Source organism: Camellia sinensis, chromosome 12 (assembly GCF_055761805.1).
Source record: "Camellia sinensis isolate YWXY chromosome 12, ASM5576180v1, whole genome shotgun sequence".
NCBI classification, from domain to species: Eukaryota; Viridiplantae; Streptophyta; class Magnoliopsida; order Ericales; family Theaceae; genus Camellia; species Camellia sinensis.
Genome location: NC_138972.1, coordinates 51,618,359 through 51,641,400, shown reverse-complemented (window position 1 = coordinate 51,641,400; position 23,042 = coordinate 51,618,359). Strand labels below are relative to the sequence as shown.

The 23,042-nt window shown below is 34.9% G+C and overlaps 1 pseudogene across 1 annotated transcript; it reads left to right on the top strand.

Annotated features, from left to right (window-relative positions):
• The first annotated feature begins 10,445 nt into the window (after nt 1–10,445).
• On the top strand, nt 10,446–22,520 carry LOC114323906 (uncharacterized; annotated as a pseudogene). The gene is made up of 6 exons (XR_014346298.1): nt 10,446–10,934; nt 17,609–17,715; nt 20,020–20,128; nt 20,316–20,477; nt 20,555–20,728; nt 22,289–22,520. The product of XR_014346298.1 is annotated as an uncharacterized LOC114323906 (transcript).
• Nucleotides 22,521–23,042: the final 522 nt, after the last annotated feature.

Here is a 23,042-nt window from a genome sequence, read left to right as displayed (position 1 = left end):
ACCCCGACGTTTTCAAAACTAGGTGAGTGGTATTTTTGATAAAGCTATGTTATATGTTTTGATAAAGACTTTGCTTTGCTTTGTTTTGAAAGTATTTGTTAAGCATGAATAATTGTCCCTATTTTGTATATCAAGTATTACCTCGTTTTGATGACCTTCTTGGAAAGTCCCTTGTGCTAGAGGACTCTAAACTTTCGCAGCACATCTCGTTTTGAAAGTCCCTCGTGCTGGAGGACTCTAAACTTTCGCAGCACATCTTGTCTTGAAAGTCCCTCGTGCTGGAGGACTCTAAACTTTCGCAGCACATCTTGTCTTGAAAGTCCCTTGTGCTAGAGGACTCTAAACTTTCGTAGCACCCATGTTTGAGATATCTCCCTTGCTATGTCTTGTTTTGCCACTGACGGTTTACCGCGTGGATATGTTTGCCGGGATGTTATCTTTTGTAATATGTTGATGCTAGTAAGCATCCCTTGAAGCTTGAAGATTTGTTAGATGGACGAGGTCCATCCCTTGTTATATAAAGTTTTGACTTGTATTGTTGGAAAGGACTTCGGCTATTATTCATGCAAACCCCTTTATTATTTATACCATTCACTGAGTATCCAAGCTCACCCTCTCTATATATATGTAGGTGATGAGCAAGAAGGCGATGACGCCTAAATGTGATTCGCGAGCTTATTTTGGATTTTTGTCATGCCGGTTTGACTTGTAATTATGTCGGCAGTCTTGAAAATCATGCTTCTCGGCTTGTAATATTTGTATTTCGTAAACGTCGGCTTGAGAAGCCTTTTGATCAGGATATGTGTTTTGTATGTATGTTATGTCGGCAAGGAAGATGTCGGCAATCTGGTAGATTATATTCCTTGACCGATAGTTCGTGCATTTTGTTTGTGTCGGCTTGTGAAGCCCTTGTTAAAATGTAAGATGTAATTTGTACTTTGCTTCATTTGCAACTAAGTTGTAACCCATATGAAGATGGTTTTTATTTCATTTAACTTATGCACAGCTCTTATGGACTAATCCGATTGTATGTATCGCTTCCGTACTTGTGAGCCCCATATATTTATACTCTGTTATGTGTGCATTTTGAAAGTTGGCCTTCGGTAATCTCGGATTACTAGCCATCACGGCACCGAACTACTAGGGGCGGTTTGGGGTCGTGACATATATTATCACTAACAATTTGCTTTTGAGTAGAGATGTTAGTTTCATCAAATGTCACATGTATAGATTCTTCCACAACAAGAGTTCTTTTATTAAAAACATAATAAGCTTTGCTAGTTAAGGAATAGCCAAGAAAAATTACTTCATCAGATTTTGAATCAAATTTACCTATGTTATCCTTATCATTATTATGCACAAAACATTTACAACCAAAAACATGCAAGTGACTAATGTTGGGCTTTCTATCATGCCAAAGTTCATAAGGAGTCTTTTTGAGAATAGGTCTAATTAATGCACGATTTAAAATATAGCATGCGGTGTGAACGGCTTCGGCCCAAAAATATTTAGGAAGATTATTTTCGCAAAGCATTGTTCTACTCATTTCTTCTAAAGTTCTATTCTTGCTTTCTACTACACCATTTTGTTGAGGGGTTCTAGGTGTTGAAAAATTATGTCAAATACCATGCTCATCACAAAACAATTCAAATTTCTTATTTTCAAGTTCTCTACCATGGTCGGTTCGAATATTAGTAATAAGAAAGCCTTTTTCATTTTGAATTCTACGATAGAGTTTTGTGAAAGAAGAAAAGGTCTCATCTTTGTGTACTAAAAACATAACCCATGTAAATCTTGAATAATCATCAACAATAACAAGACAATAATGTTTACCACCTAGATTAGATGTCCTTGAGGAACCAAATAAATCTATATACAGTAGTTGTAAAGGTCTAGTTGTGAAAATGTGAGATTTTGATTTAAACAATATTTTAGTTTTTTTTCCTTGTTGACAAGCACTACAAAGATGATCTTTTTCAAATTTAATTTTTGGAAATCCAATGACCAAATCCTTTCTCAAAAGTCTAGCAATTAAATCCATATGAGCATGACCAAGTCTTCTATGTCATAACCAAATATTTTCATTATTAACATATAGAGATTAACATCACTAGCATAGAGATCATTGAGATGAAAAACATAAACATTATCGTGACGATTACCAACGAATAAAGCTTTATGATCATTTGTGCTTTCAATTGTGCAATATGATTTATCAAAAATAACTCAATTACCTTTATCACATAATTGACTAATACTAAGTAGATTATGCTTAAGTCCATCAACAAGTAAAACATTTTCAATAGAAGGATTAGGAGAAATACCGATGCTACGAATACCGATGATTTTTCCTTTCTTGTTGTCTCCAAAAGTAACAAAGCCTCTATCTTTGGATCACAGTGTAGTAAAGAAGGATTTATCTCCGGTCATGTGTTTGGAACATTCACTATCAAGGTACCACTTCCCTTCTTTAGCTTTGGACTTAAAGCAAACCTACAAGATGACAATCAAGTGTTGGTTTTGGTACCCATAGTTTCTTAGGTCCTTCTTGGTTAGTTTTGTTAGATCCCTTAATAATCCAAATCTTTTTAATTCCCAAGTTTATATTATTTTTGAATGGACAAAAAGATATATAATGGCCTTTCTTTCTACAATAATGACAAGTAATATAAGAGTGAGTCATGAGAGGTGCCTTTTCAAAAATTGTATTGAGATTCTTTTGTTTTTTTATAGGGTCATATCAAATGCCCGCCTTGTCGAAAACACATCTTTGATTTCTAAGAAGCATGTTAAGATTCTCTTCCTTTTACAAAATTTTCAAGTGTTTTTGTTAAATCATCAACATTGTTTTGTAAAGTAGTTTTCTCATTAGAGATGGTGTCAAAATCACTTTTCAAAATAATTTTTTCTTTCTTTAATTCTTCTACATTAATAGATAAAGATGCAACAGATTTCTTCACCACATTATTTTTGGCACAAACTTTTCTAAATTCATCTTGTAGTTCATGGAATGCACTTTCAAGTTCTTCATAAAGAGTAGTGATCTCATATTGAGTAGAGTCTTCATCTTCAAGAGCCATGAGACACAAGTTAGCTACTTCATTTTCAATTTCATCATTTGGGCTTTCATCTTCACTTTCTCCCCAAGTTGCTACCATGGCCTTCTTGTTTCTTTTGTAGTCTTTTCCATATTTTTCAATTTTGGACAATCCATCTTCATATGTCCAGGATTTTTGCACTCATAGCAAATAATAGGTTCTTTCTTGTTATCTTTGTTGTACTCTTTCTTGAAATGTCTTCTTTCTCCATAATTATTTTTCTTGAAGTGCTTTTTGAGATTTCTACTAAACATGGCATAGCTTTCATCCTCACTGGAGTTTTCATGTTCTTCTTCATTTGATGAGGCTTTAAATGTAATTCCACTTTTCTCTTTGTTTTCAGCATCCTCATGTCCTTTCATAGTGATCTCATGAGTTATAAAGGAACCCATAAGCTCATCCAATCCAAGTGTGGAGAGATTTTTGACTTCTATAATGGCGGTGACCTTTGCTTCCCAATTCTTTGGTAAACACCTAAGAATTTTTCTCACAAACTCATTGTTAGTATAAATTTTACCAAGAGATTTCAAAGAGTATACAATTTCAGTAAATCTAGTAAACATGCTTGAAATAGATTCATCAGAGTTCATTTTAAACAATTCATAATTATGAACAAGCATATCAATACGAGATTCCTTCACTTGGTTTGTACCTTCATACGTTATCTCAAGTTTGTCCCAAATTTCTTTTGCCGAATCACAACTTGAAATTCTATTATACTCCTTAGATTCTAATCCACAAACAAGGGTGAGTTTGGCTTTAGCATTGGCTTGCAATAATTTATGATCCCTCTCATCACATTCATCTTCTGTTTTAGGTACACTAATATTGTCTACTAATTTGGTAGGAATTTTTGGACCTTTGATGACAATAATCTACATGGCATAATCAGTGGCTTGTAAGTATAGGGTCATTTTATCCTTCCAATGACTATAGTTGTTTCCGTCAAACAATGGTGGCCTATTTGTGGCTTGTCCCTCAACTAAGGTGGCCATGGATCAAAACTACCAGATGGTTAAATCTAAAACAAGTGTCTGAGCTCTGATACCAATTGCTACCCAAAAGACAACCTAAGAGGAGGGCGGTGAATTAGGCTTTTACAAATAAAAACAATAATACCCTAATAAAAATTATGACTAGCACAATAGATAAATATAGTTAATGAAATAAAAATAATTAAAACAAGTGTTCTAACAACTAGGTCAGTTAATGATTTTAGCACAGTGAAAATGTGAAATAGAGCTATGTCAATTTAAATAAAATAAAGAGATAAGGGAGAGAGAGAGACAAACAAATTTATAGTAGTTCGGCTTCAACTCGGCCTACGTTCACTCCTTAAGCTTCACTTGAGATTTTCCACTATACTCTAGCTTCATAGGGTGCTAGCAACCTTTTCACAGATGGAGCAATTCTCCACAGATTTTACACAGACTTTCTAAGTCAAGAACACTGAGTGTACTACACTCTTACAAGGTTAAAAAGAATGTGTTTTTGCTTTTACGGAAAGCTACAAGAATTATCTCTCAAAGATAGATATAAAAATGAAGCTTTGGTTTTTTTGTAAACCTCACACAGGAACGATAGGCTTAAAGCTATACGTCTCAGTATATAATTTCTGAAAGAGGATGTAAACAAAAATTGAAGAACACTACTCAGAGAATTTTTCGAGAAAAGATGAGAATGATTTTTGATCAAGGAATGTTTTCTGGGTTCTGTAACTTGTATAAGGTTTTTGTAAATTGTTCATAACAGAGGCTTTGGTATATATAATGAAACTTATAGCCGTTGTATTCATTTGAATATCTTCCACTCCATCATTACTACTTTTAACTTGTGGGAGACAAGGCTTGGATCTTGGAACAACTCTTTTAAAGAATAGCCGTTGTATTCATTTGAATATCTTTCACTCCATCATTACTACTTTTAACTTGTGGGAGACAAAATCATTACTAATTTGAATATCTTCCACTTGAACCTTTTGGCCTGCTGCTGTGTTGGGCTATTTGAACCTCTAGTTTGGGCATTATTTTTGGGTTGAAATGAACTCCTAATTTAAGCAAATATTAAATACATTTAAACAATATTTAGGATAAAAGTTTAGATGAGAAATAATGGGACAAAATAAATTTTAATTCTATTTTTCTCTTTCAAATAAATTAAAACATAATTAAATAAATCATCAAAATAAATAAGTCGAACAATAAGTTATCAAATCATTTCTTTATTTTTTTTACGTCATTTTATAAATAAAAAAAAATCAATAAGCCACTAAATAAGCTGATGATTAATAAAGTTAATACTTAAAAATTAAAAACTAGTATTGAAATTTTTTAAATTAAAAAATTATTTGATAAAAATTGAAGTATTGAACTAAAATAAGTTTTTAAATATATTTAAGATCAAATTTGAAATGTATTATTTTCAAATTGTATATTTCAATTTTTATATTGTGATGGTCGTGATAGCGGTGATGGTGATGTTATGATGATGGTAGCGGTAGAGGTAGAGGTAGAGGTAGAGGTAGCGGTAATGGTAGCGGTGGAGATGGCGGTGGCAAAGGCGGTGGCAGCAACATGGTAGTAGTGGTAGCAGTAGCGATGGTAGTGATTGTAAAATAATGGTGGTGCTTATGGCAAAATAAAAATGGTAATAAAGGTTGTGGTAGTGGAGGTTGTGGCATTGTGGTGGTAGTAGTGGTAGTGGTAGCATGGTGGTGGTGGTGGTGGTGGTAGTTGTAGTAGTAATAATTATAGTGATAATAAAACAATACCAACAATTAGGGGTGTGCGCGGTGCGGGTCGGTGCGGTTTGAGAGAAAAATAGAAACCGTATGGCGGGTGGCGGATTGATAAAAGTGTCACTAGAATTTGCCATTTTTCTTATCAAAAACCGGCGGTTCGGTTGGCAAATAATTGCGGATTTGCCTTGGCGGTTCGGGCGGATTGGCGGTTTATAAAAAATATAATTCAAATTACAAAACTTAAATCAAAGAGTAAAAAAAAGACGAGAGATATCGTGATGTTAAGCATCTTGCGAAGCTTTCTTTTGATGCAGCAAGTGTAGCAACAACATGATAATATCAACGACTATGCCATCAGTTCATTACAAGCATCTGTGGAAGCTACAATGATCAAATACAATACATAAAATTCCCCTCGAGCAGTAATGTAATACTATATTCTAAGGTATAGAACAATAAGCAAACTTAAATAAAAAAGAATTTTTAGAATCCTATAAAACATGATTTAATAGCGGTGCGGGTCGGTGCGGTTTGGAAGAAAAATAGAAACCGGCGGATTGATAAAAGTGTCACTAGAATTTGCCATTTTTCTTACCAAAAACCGGCGGTTCGATTGACAAGTAATAACGAATTTGCCTTGGCGGTGCGGTTCGGTGTGGTTTTGGCGGTTTCGGCGGTTTCGGCGGTATTATGCACACCCCTACCAACAATAATAATGGTGATTAAGGTGGTGATGGTAGTAGTAATAGTGGCAGTGGCAGTGGTGACGATGGTATAATGCTGGTAGTGGTGACCTAAGTTACATGGACTCGGGTACGGGCGTCGGGTGTAGGTGCGTATTTGAGGGTCAGACATTTCAAAATTAAAAATTGGGAATATGTGGATATGGATCCAAATTTGGATATGGGTACGGGGATACGTTAAATAGTTATTTTTTAAAATATATTTATTATATGAAGATGAGTTAAAAAATTAAGAAATAACAAATTTTGTTAACAAAATAACAAATAAAATATAAATAATAAATAAAAATTATTTTAGACATAAAATAAATTACATTATATATGATAAAATAAATTATTTTTATTTTAAACATAAAAATTATAATATTTATAATATATTATAATATACAACATTTTTTTAAGTAAATATTATATAATATGAATACTATTATATATTATTATATTAATAGATCATTTATAAACGAAAACTAGAGAAAGCGAAGGGAAAGGAAGAGAAGACGGTCAAAGAAGAGAGAGAGAGAGAGAGAGAGAGAGAGAGAGGAGAAGAGAAGAAGATAGAAGAGACAGAGAGAGAGAGGTCGAGACCAGAGGGGAATCGAAGCCCTAGGGTGGAATCGGCTTTAAGATGTTGATTTTCAGATCTCCTTCGATTCGGTCCAGTTCGCGACTAGGGTTCGTACTTCGATCATGCTTCGCGACTCGACTTGCTTCGCAAAGGTGAGTTTTAGCCCTCTCTCTATCTCTCTCAAAAACCCTTATTCTTTTTCCTCTCGTGTTAGCCGTGTCCGAGAAAACCATGCCGAATCCGATACATATCTCACACCCGCACCTGTGTCGTGTCGTGTCGACACGGGTACTCTGCTCTAAACCGGCGAGTCCATGTAACACAGGTGGTGACGATGGTATGATGGTAGTGGTGATGATAGTGGTGATTTTGTAATAGTGTATATTGATACTTGTGTTTAGTATTTATAAATTTAATCATAATTAAATAAATTTCATACGACTTAAAATTTTTTCTAAAATTTAATTTACATTTTAAAAAGTACTTAATTTAATTAATTATTATTTAATACATTCAATTTTAAATGCTGAATTTGATTATCAAACACTTTCTATTCGATGCCCGAATCATCCCTTAATATGTATATGCTTGTATAACCTGAATCATAGGGAGAAGTCCCTATAGGTTTAAGGATTGGCCACAAGGAGAAGGAACAAAGGCCTCGTTTAGTGTAATTGTAGGAAAGTGATTATAGATTATGACTTAACAAATTATAAATTATAGCTTTAAACATAAGTTGTTAACTTGTTTAGTATAGCTGTGAGATTATAGATTTAATCAGCAGAGCAGTGTTTGGTTGAATAAGTTTGTTGCTGTGTAATGTCCTTTTTGCCCTTATAAGATATAAAATTTGTGATTTCATTTATAATATATTTTTTTCATTTTATTTTATTTTATTTTCTTTTTCTCCTTATTTTCTTCTCTCTCTCTCTCTCTCTCTCTCTCTCCTTTCTTTGTTAATTTTGTTTAATTTCTTTTCATTAGTGGAAATAAATTGTATTTTTTTATTAATTTTTTTTATTACACAATACCAATTAATAATATAAAAATTGTTAAAGGAAGTTTGCCCTTATATAAGAATTAAATAATTAAATAATTTATTATAAAAATTATTCATTAAATACCAATTAATAAAATACCAATTATTCATTAAATACCAATTATTCATTAATAATTTTTTTTCATTACACAAATACCAATTAATAATGCACTTAATATTCATTAATGGAAGTTTGCCCTTACATTCATTTTCTAATTTATTAATTTTTTTAAATTACAAATCCTAATCCCACTAGCTCCCTCATTCTCTTCCTCCTATTTCCACTGCCGGTAGCCCCCTTTTTCTCTTCCTCCTCATCCCATTGTCGACAGCCGTTGATTGTCAAACCCTAGCTGTAATCACAATTAGTATGAGATCGCAGGAGAGAGAGAGAGAGAGAGAGAGAGAGAGAAAGAGAGAAGATATCGCAATCGTCACCGTCAGGCTACAAGTTGAGATCGTCACTGTCGGCGCTAGGGTTTCAGATCGATTGCAAAGAGAGATCGTAAAAGAGAGAGAGATCACGATCGTCACTTTGAGCGATCACGAAGAGAGAGATCGCAATGGTTAAGGTTTAAGCTCTGGTTCAAATCACTCACTGTGAGCAATCAGAGAACACCGGAGAGAGAGAGAGACAGAGACAGAGAGACAGGGAGAGAAAGCTTTGGTTGCCGAAAATCGCCTTGGTTCGTTGGAAATCGCCTCTCCCGTTCATGCGAGAGAGAGAGAGAGAGAGAGAGATAGAGAGAATGAGTGTTTTTGGTTTATATACATGGCACACCTGTAATAACTGGAAATTGTGAAAGGCATTTCAGTAATTGCACACCCCTCCGCATAATCTCAATTGCAGAAGCTGCTTGGAGCAGCTTCCGATTCTCAGCTTATTTTTCTCTCAAAAAAGCTCTTAGAAGTAGAAGTAGTTTTTTCAAAGCTAAAACAAACAGTCCAAAATTACTTTTTCAAAATTAAAAGTTATAAGTTAGTCCAAAAAAGTTAGACCAAACACCCTCAAAGTGTGATACAAATAATTTCAAGGTTTGGCTTGGTGAATGGGGTTGGAATTTGAGATTTACCCCTTCCATAATTTTAGATTTGGCTCTTTTCGTCAACAAAAATTCTTAGATCTATAGACTGCAAGGTTTAAAATTTCTATTTCAGAAAACTTGCTCCGCTATAAGAATTTAATCTGAGTCAATAATACTTTACCTAAAAAATAATGATAAAAAAACAAAAAAGAGAGACAAATAGACGGGTAGTTGATGGCCTGGGTGATGACTCATTCCGGAAATAAGCTTTGGGCCCCACATATGTGGATGAGCTTGCAACTGGGCCCAGACTTGTGATATGGGCCTTATATGGAAGAATTTGTTGACTTGGATTATAACAACCTTCTCCATCTGCCACGTTCCAAAAAGTGACAGGTTTTTATTATAAAAAATTATTATGAAATTTAACCTGTAATATGAATTACTTAGGCCTCTTTTTATTTTTTATTTTTTTTAATTAAAGAGGCAAACTTTATATTATAATAAAACTAGCTGTTGAGCTGCGTAATCGACGTATTATTTTTTTAAAAAAAGTATTTGATGTTATAATGTGTGTTATAAAAGAATTAAAATTAAAGTATAATTTTTATTTTTATTTTGATAATATTGGTACTATCATTCTATAAAATTATTAGTTGAATATATATATATATATATTAATTTTAGTTATATTATTTATATATTTTGATAATTTTAATTCTATCGTATTATAAAAAAGTAATTATCATATAATAATTTTGTATGATAAAAAAATCCGTGAAAGAATTAAGAAAAAAAATTGAAACACAAAATTAATATTGAGTTTGTAGATTATCTTAATTTACGATGAAAAATATATAAAAAAAATATTTATCAAATAGAATTCATATAAAATAAATAAAATTAATATAATTTAACAAATTTTATATTATAATAAAATTTAAATAATCATTTCTTTTCTTTTTCTTCCGAAATTCCCAAATATATTGTAAATTTATAAGAGAAAAATTATGGATCATAAAAAAAATTTCATGAAAATGATCATGAAAGATTTATAATTTTTAGATTAGTTTAATTAATGTGTAGTACTTTATTTTACGTGTAATTCAAACATTATAAAATTTTTATAATTATTTTCATAAATTTTTTTTCATGATATCTAATCTTGCTGTATTTATAAAACAAGTCAAAAATATCTTTGCTTTTCTCGAAACGCGTTTAGAAGATGATCGCGCAAGGGTAATCTAGGCTAGTAAATAATTCAAATCGCCCCTCGCCACTTTTTCGGGTCTTCTATCATTTCGCAGCGACTCTCCCTTCCCTATCCAAAAATACCAGAATATGTATAATAGAGAGAGAAGAGGTTGGTATTAGTATTGAAATCTTGGATATACAAAAACATCAAATGAAGCACAGAGATGGCTCTAATACCGACAACAAAGTCCAAGATCAGTAATCTTCTGAGCATCTTAACAGCAACCCACAAAACGCCCAGTTTGGCTTCTGCTTCGTACTCTAATGGCGCTGCGAGAAAGTTTCGGGTCGCTCCATTTGGAGGTTCGGGTCGGTCATTATCGTCCTCGGTAGCTCCTCTGGAGTCGGACATGGTGAGTTTGAAGGATTACGAGGAGTATAGGAAGGCTCTGTATGGTGGCATCACTCACAAGGCTCTCTTGGTTGATGCTGTTGGCACTCTTGTTCTCCCCTCTCAGCCCATGGCCCAGTCATGCATCCCCCCCCCCCCCCCCCCCCCCCTCGCTCTCTCTCAAGAATTATGTACCCATTTCATTTCTCTTTATATTTCTCTATGTTGGGTTAATTTTGATTTTGTTTTTCAATCTCCTGAACTATCATAAAATTTGTTTTGTTTTGTTTAATTTCATTCTTAAACTATTAATTTGATTTATATAGCTCTTAAAGTTTATAATTTCAGCTAATTATAAAAAAGAAAGTGTCCAAATTAATTGTGGTTAAAATCTAATTTTATTTGAGGTGAAAAATGGTCATTTCAAAATTTAAACAACTAAACTATAAACAAATTTTAAATTCACTATTTTGAAATGAAATAGAGAGATGAAGGTGAGTGTTCAAGGTGTAATGTTGAAAAGACAGTTTTAGTCCCAAATCATGTGATGTTTGTCAGTTTAGTCTCTTAAAATTTAATTTTATTATTTTTATTCTCTAAATATCAAATTACAAATATACTCTTAAGATTTGCTTAAAATGTGAATTGCTCGCTGTGGCTTGAAAAATTACAAATACTTCCGTGTTAGAATTTTTCATTTAATATAATTAATTGAAAAAGTAAAATTTCTAACTGTTCACCTATACAATAATAAAATTATTTAAATTATTAATTAAAATAAACTTTTAATATTATTAAAAACTATTAATTAATTTAATGATTTATTAATAAAATGAGATATTTTTTATGAAATTAGAAATCTTAGGGGCATAATGTAATTCTAAAACTACAAGGGCTAATTTGTAATTTAAGTAAACCTCATGTGTGTGTTTGTAATTTACCCTTAATTTTAACATCCGTTTACATTGATAACGAGAACCATATGAATAAAAACAGTTTTATTTAAGTTTCGATTTTATTATTTTGATCATCAAAATTGTCAATTTCAGTCTGTTTGGTCCTGTTTACCTTGCCATACACAACATCTTTCACATTTCTCTCTTCTTTTTGTTAGTAACTCAAACTCCAAATCATGATCATCATAAGAAATAGATTAAGAGATCATTTGGTATGGGCTAATATAATTAAAAAGTTATGAAAAAAAGTCAAAAATTCATTCTCGTTCTCCACCTTTTACACAATTTCTTTTTTTTGTAAAAAAGTAAAATGTTATTCCAAACATTTCAAATTTTTTACCTCACATTTTAGCAAAAAAAACTAAAATAATCAATTCCCAAACTAACCCTAATTAAAGTTGAGAGTAGCGGCTGATAGATGAAATTTGATTAATCTAGAAAGGTGTTATAGTCATTTAACCATTTCATTTGACGGAGGTAGCTAACAAGGGATGTCAGTGTAATTTTAAGGATTAAAGGGAGTGACATTGATATTTCAAAATAAAAAAATAAAAAATAAAAACAAAGAGGGGCCTTCGTGTAATTTACTCTAAAAGCAAAGATACAATACTTTTCTCGTTATCAATATAGACGGACGTTAAATGATATGATCAAATTGACTTAAATTGACAATTTCGAGGACAAAAATGACAAAATTGAAATTGAAGGGACTAAAATGACAAGGAACACAACACATACTTTAGAGACTAAAATTGTATTCTACTTTTATTCCTCATTATTAATGTAGACAAACGCTAGAGTTAGGACTAAATTGATTCAAATTGACAACTTTGAGGACCACCGAGTTGAATAAATTTATAATTTTACCCTTAAAACTATGACACATGTCACTTATGTACATATTTTTCATAAAAAAAAAAAATGAATAGTTGTAATTAATTATACTAAATTGAGACAAAATCATAAGTTTCAGGGTCAAAATAATGCCAACTAAAACAGGGACCAAGATGATAGGACCAAAATATAAGGAGGTGTTCATGGGTTTGGCAGTAAATTTAGAACCAACCCAATTGTACGAGCGGGAAATTATCTTCTCGTATAATCCTGTTGATCAAGTTTGCATTCCTCCAAACAATGTTGCTTTGCCACCTGAAAACACAAACGTGAACTAACCGGCGGGTGTATGCCGGAAATCCCTCCGATGCCTAAGTCAGCAACTAGACAATAGACAATAAGTTCTATGTATTCTAGAGTAAGAATTGGGATACTTGTACAAAGGTCTGGTCATGAGCTTTTATAGACTCTGCTTGGCACAATCCTAGTAGGATTCTAACTCTCCTTATAAGAGTCCTTCTAGGAATCACACACCCTACTCACTACTAACCAAGTGAGATGGTTTGCACAAGCCTAGTAGGACTTTACTCTCCTTAGCAGAGTTTTCCTAGGAGTCACACTCCTACTCACTACCAACCAAGTGAGATGGTTACCTCCTTTATATAAGCTGCTGCAACCACACCGGGCTAAGTTACCTCAGTCACACATTTAGGTAATGATGTAGATGGCGCCCGACCGAGCTATACCAAGACCGGCCGAGCTACCCCAAGCCCGACATCCTTTCTCACCAATACCTCGGCTAACCACCAGGCCCACTTATTTCGGCTAACCCCTTTACCTCGGCTGACATCTTTACCTCGGCCCATAGTTCGGTCCAAACCCGAAATATGAGATGTCTTCTTGGCCTAAGATCGAGCTACACCAGCCCTTATCTCGGCCCATTACGCGGCCCAACTCCCAAAGAAGACTCTTCCTAGCTCAGTCCAATTTGTTTGCAAATTACACTCTCAATTGCCTCTTAATTCCATCTGCGTAGCATGATTGGGATTATTTTTTCTCCAGCCGAGCTAAGAACGCCCCATTCTGCCGAGCTAAAAAGTTTGTTCGGTTTCACAGCTTGTTCGGCCCCAATAAGCCTTGTCAGTTGCTCAACATGTCTTTCCACTAATCTGGTACGGCATCATTCCCAGGATACATGGTGTGCCCCCATTATCCTTGTTCTCATGTTATAACCGTCATATACCTCCAAAATTTTGAACAACCCCTGCTTTTTTGCCTGTAACATACTTATCCTTCGAGTTTGTAATTGTACGGTGAGTCGCTCTTTCTGTGTCTCGCCGAGCAGACTTAACTCGGTTTACACTAACCCTGCCAACCTTCTTTGGCCGAGTTAACCATCTCGGTCCAAGCATTCAAAAATATGTCGGTCAAACCTGCCAGCTTGCTTTGGCTGAGGTACGCATCTTGGTTGAAGAATCCAAAAAACTTTGTTGGTCAAACCTGCCAACCTTCTTGAGTCGTGATCCTTATCTCGGTTGAAGAAAAAATGTGTTGGTCAAACCTGCCAACCACCTTTAGCCTAGATCCTGATCTCGGCTAAAGGATGCAAAAAAGTTTTTGTTGGTCAAACCTATCAACTGCCTTTAGCCTAGATCCTGATCTCGGTTAAAGGGTGCAAAAAAGTGTTGGTTTTTCCAGCAAACCTCTTCAGCCTAGATCCTGATCTCGGCTGAAGAGAACTCCGTGTTGGTTATTCCGGCCAACTTAGAGCCAAGTGTTTGGTTATTCTTGCTAAACTTCTTCAGCCTAGATCCTGATCTTGGCTGAAGAGAGCTCAACGTTGGTTATTCTTGCTAACCTAGGGCGAAGTGTTGGTTATTCCGGCCAACTTCCTGCAGCCTAGATCCTTATCTCTGCTTAGGAGAGCTAAATGTTGGTTATTCCTGCCAACCTTCTTCAGTGCGGATGCTTATCTCGGCTGAAGAAGAGCTAAATGCTGGCCAATCCTGCCAAGCTTCTTGATTGCCCCCCAGTCGGGCAAAGACTTGTTAGAAAGAGTTGGCCAATCCTGCCAACCTTCCCATTCGCCCCCAGTTGGGCAAAGACTTTTGCGTGGTCAATCCTACTTGTCAACCATGTTAACTCTGGCCAAAAAGATTTTTGTCTGGTATCCCTGTTGCGCTGGACTCTGCCTTGGTGCGCCACCCATCTTCCTCTACCCTGATGTGTTGGTGCACTCTCTCCATCAGGGCCTCCATAGTAAGGGGCGACGTCATTATCATTGAATCCCTCAACTTATTACCAGTCGGCAAACCTCGTTTGTACTGTGTGATAGCTAGGTTTGTAAGGCAATCTCCAATCTGATTAAAAGTTTCCTAATACCGGTTATTTTATGACCTCAATGTTTCTTTCTCGCCCATGTCTACGGAGAGAAGCTGTTCAATTTCCACTGGTGTCTTGGTGTTCGTTCTGAATCTGGTCACAAATGCCTCCGCTAGTTGCGCCCACGAAGCTATGCTACCTTCTGGCAACTTTTCAAACCACATTAAACCCAGGTCACCAAGGATGGAAGGAAACAAGATACACATTAGAGCCTCGTTTCGTTGATACACAGCCATAACTTGGTAAAAGTGGCTCAAGTGTATGTAGGGGTCCGACTTCCCCTCATAAGTAGTGAATTTGAGCTAGTGAAAGCCTGAGGGTAATAGTGCGTTCTTTATTATCAGAATGAACGGTGAGCTCTGCAACCTTGCTAACGCTTTGTCTGCTGGTTCATAGGCAAGGCGTGGCTTTGGAATTCCAACCTCGACACTCCCAGGTGTTCTAGGAGCCAATCGTTGTAGTGTGGAGACTCTGCGGGGGTCGCAAGCCTGAGTGTCTTCTCTCATTCGAGCCCTTTCAGTCCTCATTCTCTCAGGCCTGGAGTAGAGTGTCCTGGAAGTCTTTGATTGTGTATCGTCTGACCTGAGGCTTCTACTTTCAGTTTGTGATGGTGTGACTTGTCTGTCACGATCTTCTGAGTGGCAAGAGTGTATGTTGCCTTTGCGCTCCTCTTTTGCTGCCACCCATTTGCCTTTTATCTGGCTCTTCATAGACTTTATGTCAGCCGCCATTCTTCTTATTACTTCGTCTTGCTCCCTTACATGATCTTCGAGAACCTGAGGATCCATCTTCCGCCTCTGTCTATCAGGGCTTTGAGAGCGGTGTGGACTTAAGCCCCGTCTTTCTCTCGCTTCTCTCTGCAGATTCCTTCGCTGGGGATCTAATTCCGTCATGGATGGGATAGAAGGTAAACCTTCGCGTCTCCCACCCCCTTCCTGTGTTTGCCCATCAATAGCAGATTGCGGCAAGTCTTCATTGTGCGTCATTGCTTTCAACTAGAGAGGAAAACTTGATCAAGAGGTTTTGCTCTTTGTGAAATTCCCACAGACGGCGCCAATTGTACGAGCGCGAAATTATCTTCTCGTATAATCCTGTTGATTAAGTTTGCACTTTTCCAAACAATGTTGCTTTGCCACCTGAAAACACAAACTTGAGCTAACCAGCGGGTGTGTGCCGAAAACCCCTCCGATGCCTAAGTCAGCAACTAGACAATAGACAATAAGCTCTGTGTATTCTAGAGTAAGAATTGGGATACCTGTACAAAGGTCTGGTCATGAGCTTTTATAGACTTTCCTTGGCACAATCCTAATAGGATTCTAACTCTCCTTATAAGAGTCCTTTTAGGAATCACACACCCTACTCACTACCAACTAAGTGAGATGGTTTGCACAATCCTAGTAGAACTTTACTCTCCTTAGCAGAGTCCTCCTAGGAGTCACACTCCTACTCACTGCCAACCAAGTGAGATGGTTACCTCCTTTATATAAGCTGCTGCAACCACACCGAGCTAAGTTACCTCGGTCACACACTTAGGTAATGATGTAGATGGCGCCCGGCTGAGCTATACCAAGACCGGCCGAGCTACCCCAAGCCCGACATCCTTTCTCACCAATACCTCGGCTAACCACCAGGCCCACTTATTTCGGCTGACCCCTTTACCTCGGGCCATAGTTCGGCCCAAACCCGAAATATGAGATGTCTTCTTGGCCTAAGACCGAGCTACACCAGCCCTTATCTCGGCCCATTACACGGCCCAACTCCCAAAGAATACTCTTCCTAGCTCGGCCCAATTTGTTTACAAATTACCCTCTCACCAATCATGATCGGTTCCAAAATTTTGTATTCAGAACAAAACCAATCATGCACTAGAACCAACCCCACCCTACCCAACCCAACCAATATTAGTTCGTGTTGGTTTGGGTTAAAACCACGGTTCCACTATATTAAAAATAAGTGAATCAATCAATAATAAATAATTAAAATAAACAAGTCTTTAATATTTAAACATAATACAAATGAAAAAAATTATTTAATGCAAATCAATACAAATTAAATGCAACCCAAACTTAAACATAAGCAATATCAATAAAATCCATTAATACAACCAATACAAATTGAATAGATTACGAAATTGACTCAAACTTCTAGTTCTTCCTTTGTTCACTTAAAAATTCATGTATGCGGAAAATTATTAGGTGCAATCAAGTCCATTGTAATAGACCAATTAATATAAAAAAAAATTCGACAAAAAAATGTATATATATAAATAGGTTCGGTTGTTGGATTGGTTCGGTTTAGGCAAGGCCTAAACCAAGAACCAACACAATCCTATTGGTTTGATAATTTGAAGATCCAGAACCAAACTAACGCACTCAAAAACCAACCCAACCCAACCCAAAGAGGTCGGTTTGGTTCGGTTCTTCGGTTCACTAGTTAATTTGAACACCCCTAGGGACTACCGTCGTAACTTCCTCTAGAAAATATGACAATAGTTTAGAGGATAAAGTTGAAATTAACCTCTCTACATTCAGAATTCATATATTTGTCAATGTAACTTACTTTCTCTATATACATATATATATATATATATGCATTAAATATATCTCATTGCTTTCTCTTTCTTAATGTCTTTATGTTGCAGATCTATAGACAGATTGGTGAGAAATATGGCATTCAGTACTCAGAAACTGAGATATTAAACAGATATAGGAGGGCTTATGAGCAGCCTTGGGGTAGATCTCGACTCAGGTGATTTATTGTCCTTGACAAGTTTGAACATATCATTGCTAGTTTCTGAATTAATTTAGTTTGCATGGTTGGATATTTTGGGAGTTACATAGAGGATTAAATGTGATTTTTGATGACCCATAGTTGATTCATTTTTGTACATCAAAAGCAAGAATAATAAATTTCTTTTGTTTAAGTTATGATAATTAGAGAGGTGGGTTCTGTGTTTCAATTGCATCTAATTGTGTATTATGATTATGACCATTTTTTGCTTTATATAAGGGTATGCTTTCTTTTTCACCCACTTTAGGTTTCCTATTCTAACCATTGAAACAGAGAACTATGTAACTTGAACTTATTTATTAGCTGATTTAATACCAAACCTGTCCTTTTATTCACTAATACGGTACTAGAGTAATTAAAGCTTTTTGGGATATCCATGTTGATTGAACATGTATAGAATCATTCAATTCTGATATTTCGGAGGAGCCAGAGTTTTCTTATGGTAAGACATGGGTCACAATTTTTTATATATAGGTCTCGAAACTAATTTAATCTTTAAGTGTTGTGGGTTTTTTTTTCAGAGAAAGCAAATTTGACATTTGAGGACTTATTTATCTTTTCGTTTACTAGCTGGACTCAATTTGTCACCCTCAATAAAAGAGTCATTTACGTATTCAAAAAGTTGCTTTGTTGTTGTTTTAATATTTTTTTTTGGTGATTATAGTTAATTCATCTATATTGAGCTTGCATATAGTTGCTACACAAAATTGAACTTGTATTTCATAAACTTATCTCAAAGGTAAATAAGTGGCAAGATGAATCCGTAAGTAAATCACTCGGTATTAGCTTTGGCTTTTAGAGTACTAGTTGTCTGATTACATGGTGATAGAGCCAGTAGGATCTTTTATCAATTTGAAATCCTTCCTGGACCTTGGTTAGGTAAATCTCTTTTGTGAATCTATGTTACATGGACTTGGGTACAGGTGTCCGATGTGTGGATGTGTTTCTAGGGATCCAAATCTCAAATTTAAAGGCACACGGACTCGGCATAAAAAGGGTCATATTTATATATTTTAAATTGTTTATGTGAGATAAAATTATGTTGTTATATGTAACATTAACGTACATTGTCAAAAAGGTATTTTATGCCTTTTATGTCAGCATAAACCTTACACTTTGGATCATTTACCATGTGTATTATCAAGAAATCAAGACAAAATGACATACCTGAATCCATTGATGAATGGTTAAACGGAAGCGTGATTATCAATGAACTCTTTGTTATTGATTATGTTATTGCCTTCTAATCCTTTCCCCTTTGGTGCCTTATGTTTCTCCTTGAGAGGATTTAGGAAAAAAACAGTGTTCTTATTTTTATTTTCCACCGTGGGAAGGAATAGGGACCATAACCTTTTAAAGGTTGTAATTGGTTTTCAAAACTGAAAGGTTGTGGAAGTTCAAAAGGAATGAAAACCAATTTTAACCATTATTGGTTTTAATTTCTATTTATTGGTTTTCAAAACTGAAAGGTTGTGGAAGTTCAAAAGGAATGAAAACCAACTTTAACCAATATGTTTAATTTCTATTTCTGCCTCTCATAGAAATAGAAATTATACAACTAGTATCTACACATTAGGTCCATAACACATATACCCTTAAGCCTATTAACTAAATTGAATCACTTAAATTGTAGGCTTCTTATAAATGATAACACCACATTTAATTATGTGGTCCCATTGAGACATTATCTAACATTTAATAGCTATTATACAACAAAATATATACATAATGATAGTGTTAAATACAAATATTATTAAATATATAAGTGTTTTGATAGAAAGTATGAGACACATAGCACACACCCTTGTCAAGGTGTGTTTGATTTAGTTTTAGGAGTCCAAGTAACATAGATGTGCATGCCTCACTCATGAGGGGTATGGTAAAGTTTGAGGGGCACACGGTGAAATAAATATATGAATCACGTCATTCTATATGGCTTAAACTTTTACAATAATCGGTTTTTAATATTAGTTACTTTATTATTGCTTATCAAGATTACATCTCGCACGGACTTCCTGAAGATACATAAGATGCTATTTCTAGACTTTCTAATTGAAATTCTTCTAGGGCATTTTGTCTGTTCAACTCTCAGGACATTTTAGACATTGTTCCCCTTAATTAGTATACAATAATACAAGTAGTAAAAAAGTTTCATCCCCCTTTTCTACGAAGGTAAAAGTTTTCTCCATTAATATTTTGCTAAATATTATTTTCTTCTAATAGGAGATAACAATTTATAAAAGTGTGTTTACTAAATTGTAGATATGTTAACGATGGGAGACCATTCTGGCAATATATAGTCAGTTCTTCAACTGGCTGTTCGGATTCTCAGTACTTTGAGGAGTTGTACAATTATTATACCACTGAAAAGGTTAGCTTTAAGGCATTGATTGGTTACAATTATTTTGGGGTTATTGAATGCATTTTTTCTCCTCGTGGTATAAAAAGTGAGGTAAATACTTCCAAAATGCTAACCAAACCTTGTCTGATATATTAATTGACACTTATACTTTTACCATCTTAATTTTAATTTAATTTTCATTTGTTTCTATCCAAAGGCATGGCACCTCTATGATCCTGATGCGGAAAAAGTATTTAAGACCCTAAGGAATGCAGGTGTAAAATTGGCTGTTGTGTCAAACTTTGACACTCGATTGAGGCCTGTTTTGCGGGCCCTGAATTGTGATTACTAGTTTGATGCTGTGGCAGTATCAGCTGAAGTAAGTATTGATCTATTTATTTTTTACTTTCATTCGTCCTATGGCATTGTTCAATTTCTCTCTTTCCCCATGAACAGGTTGCAGCAGAGAAGCCAAATCCCACCATATTTATAAAAGCTTGTGAGTTGTTGGGAGTAAAGCCTGAGGATGCTGTTCATGTGGGGGATGATCGTAGAAACGATATATGGAGTGCCAGAGATGCAGGTTGTGATGCTTGGCCATGGGAAAGTGATGTACATTCCTTCAAAGAGGTATCATTAACAACTTCACTTCTATTGCTTGCTAGCAAACTACATGAGCCACATGCCTTTTTGCTATGCATCTCTCTCTCTCTCTCTCTCTCTCTCTCTCTCTCTCTCTCTTTCTCTCTCTCTGTGCATTTAGCAACTCTTTTCTTTTAACTTGTTACAGCTTCAGAATTCAATTTGCTTTTGTTGCATTTATGTATGTTAAATAGCTAAAAGACCCACAAGCCCCTGCGGGGAGATCACTCAAAACTCTAAAGCTACATGATTATTTTATTTTATTTTGGATTGGGAAAAATGGTAAAAATTTATGTGGCTATGTTATACATATATTTTTGTAGGTTATATTGGGCTAGATAGTTTTGAATAATACTGATACAAGAACTTTGATAAGGTGCAATTGTATTTCATATTCTGCTATGGAGCACAGTGATGTACTAAAATAAAAGAGGATATCTTTTCGAATGTAGTGTTGTGTTGGTGTCAGTTACATGTCCAATACATGTTCAACATATATAGGCAAATTTATCGCATGGTTATTGGGTGTTTTTACCTTGGTCTCACCAAAAGTGGGGTCAAGGGGTTAATCTTAATAAAATAAAATAAATAAATAAATAAAAGATAGGCAAATTTATGAGAATCTAGTGTGGATTTAACCCATGGCTTTGTGCTACAGTGGTATGGTCTACAATCCCTATAGTGGACATTGTGGGTTCGAGGTTCATGTGGTGTTGGGGCTGATCTTTTTTCCCTTTCTCCTTAGATTAGGCTAGTGTAGGTTCTAATGAGTGACGAAAAAAAAAAAAAAAAGAGTGTGAATTTAAGTGATTATAAACAAAACAAAATTTGGAAAATAGTTGTGAGGATACAATACATATCATGTTTTATGATGGTGAACTGTGGTGGCTAAATTTTTCAATGTGGTGAACTTTTATTTACAAGGTGTACATGGTGTGTGCTGAGATTCACAAGGCTGCTGCTAAACATTTGGGTACCATTTGGCAACGTTTACAGTTTACTATTTTTTATTTACAAAAAACATTAAGCATGCTTATATTTATTTTGGATAAAAACAGTTGAGGGAGGTGTTGGTCAAAGGTAGTTGACGGAGGAGGTCATTAGTGATGGTAGCCAATAGCAGGGTGGGTTTAGAGTGGATTTGTCATCCTCCACCCCCACCCTATATCATATCGGGGGCACGGCGAGAGAATCGCGGGGGCGGGTTAACTTTGTTGCTTTAAAAATAAAGAAGTCAATAAAAATTAAAGGTAATATAATATTATATATAATAATTTATAATTAATGAGAGTTAAAAGATGTAATATGATAAATAAATGAGTGAAAATGAATATTAAGTATAATATTTTAATATTTTAATTTTATTATTCAAAAAATAAAATTATATAAAATTGAGGCAGAGAGGAGGTAGATCAGGACGGGGGAAGTTTAAATATGTATAGTTTTCAAGTTTACTCAACTAAGTTGTCAAATAGGGATGGATACACGCATGAATTACGATGTTAAAGGCATGATACAGTGATGAACTTATTGCATTTCTTGATGTAGGTTGCTCAAAGGATAGGAGTCCGGGTCTGAACAGGACTATTCCCTTCCAACAACTTGCTTGACGACGGCTTTCTTTCATTGTATATATAGAGAGGCTTCTCATCTGTATTTCTTCGTAACTAGTTGTATATATTCTGCCTTTTTGTAATCTGTATGAGAGATATCAGAGACAAAGATATACAATTACTTTAACTTCAGAATAAATGGCAATAAAAGAATATTTTTACTGAGAGCTTTTTGTTTTTCTATTCTGCATATATATGTATATATGTTTTCACAAGATAGCTTCCGTTAGATAGATAATTAAATGTTCGCATAAGTATGTCACAAATATAAATTTTCATCACCCTTACAGGTTTGGTACAAATGAATGGGATGAAGTGGGAATGAAATGAGAGTGAGAATGAAATATAAAGTTGAATGAAATGGAATATCTATTCTCATTTCATTGTTTGGTTGCCAACATGGAATGACATAAGAATAAAATGATAATTCTCATCCTCATATTTAGTTATGCCTGTTAAACTAATTGAATGAAATAAGTTTTTATTTATTATATATTTATTTTTAATAAGGTAGCAACAAACAAGTTAAAAATTTATATAGATCATGATAGTGTTGATAGTTGTAGAAGAGATGGTGTGAGCCATGGTAGTGGTGGCGACGATGACAGCATCATCAGTGGTGATAGAAGTGATAGTAGGATGGTGGTGGTGGCGTCGGACAACGTTATAGAGTGGTAGTTCTCATGATA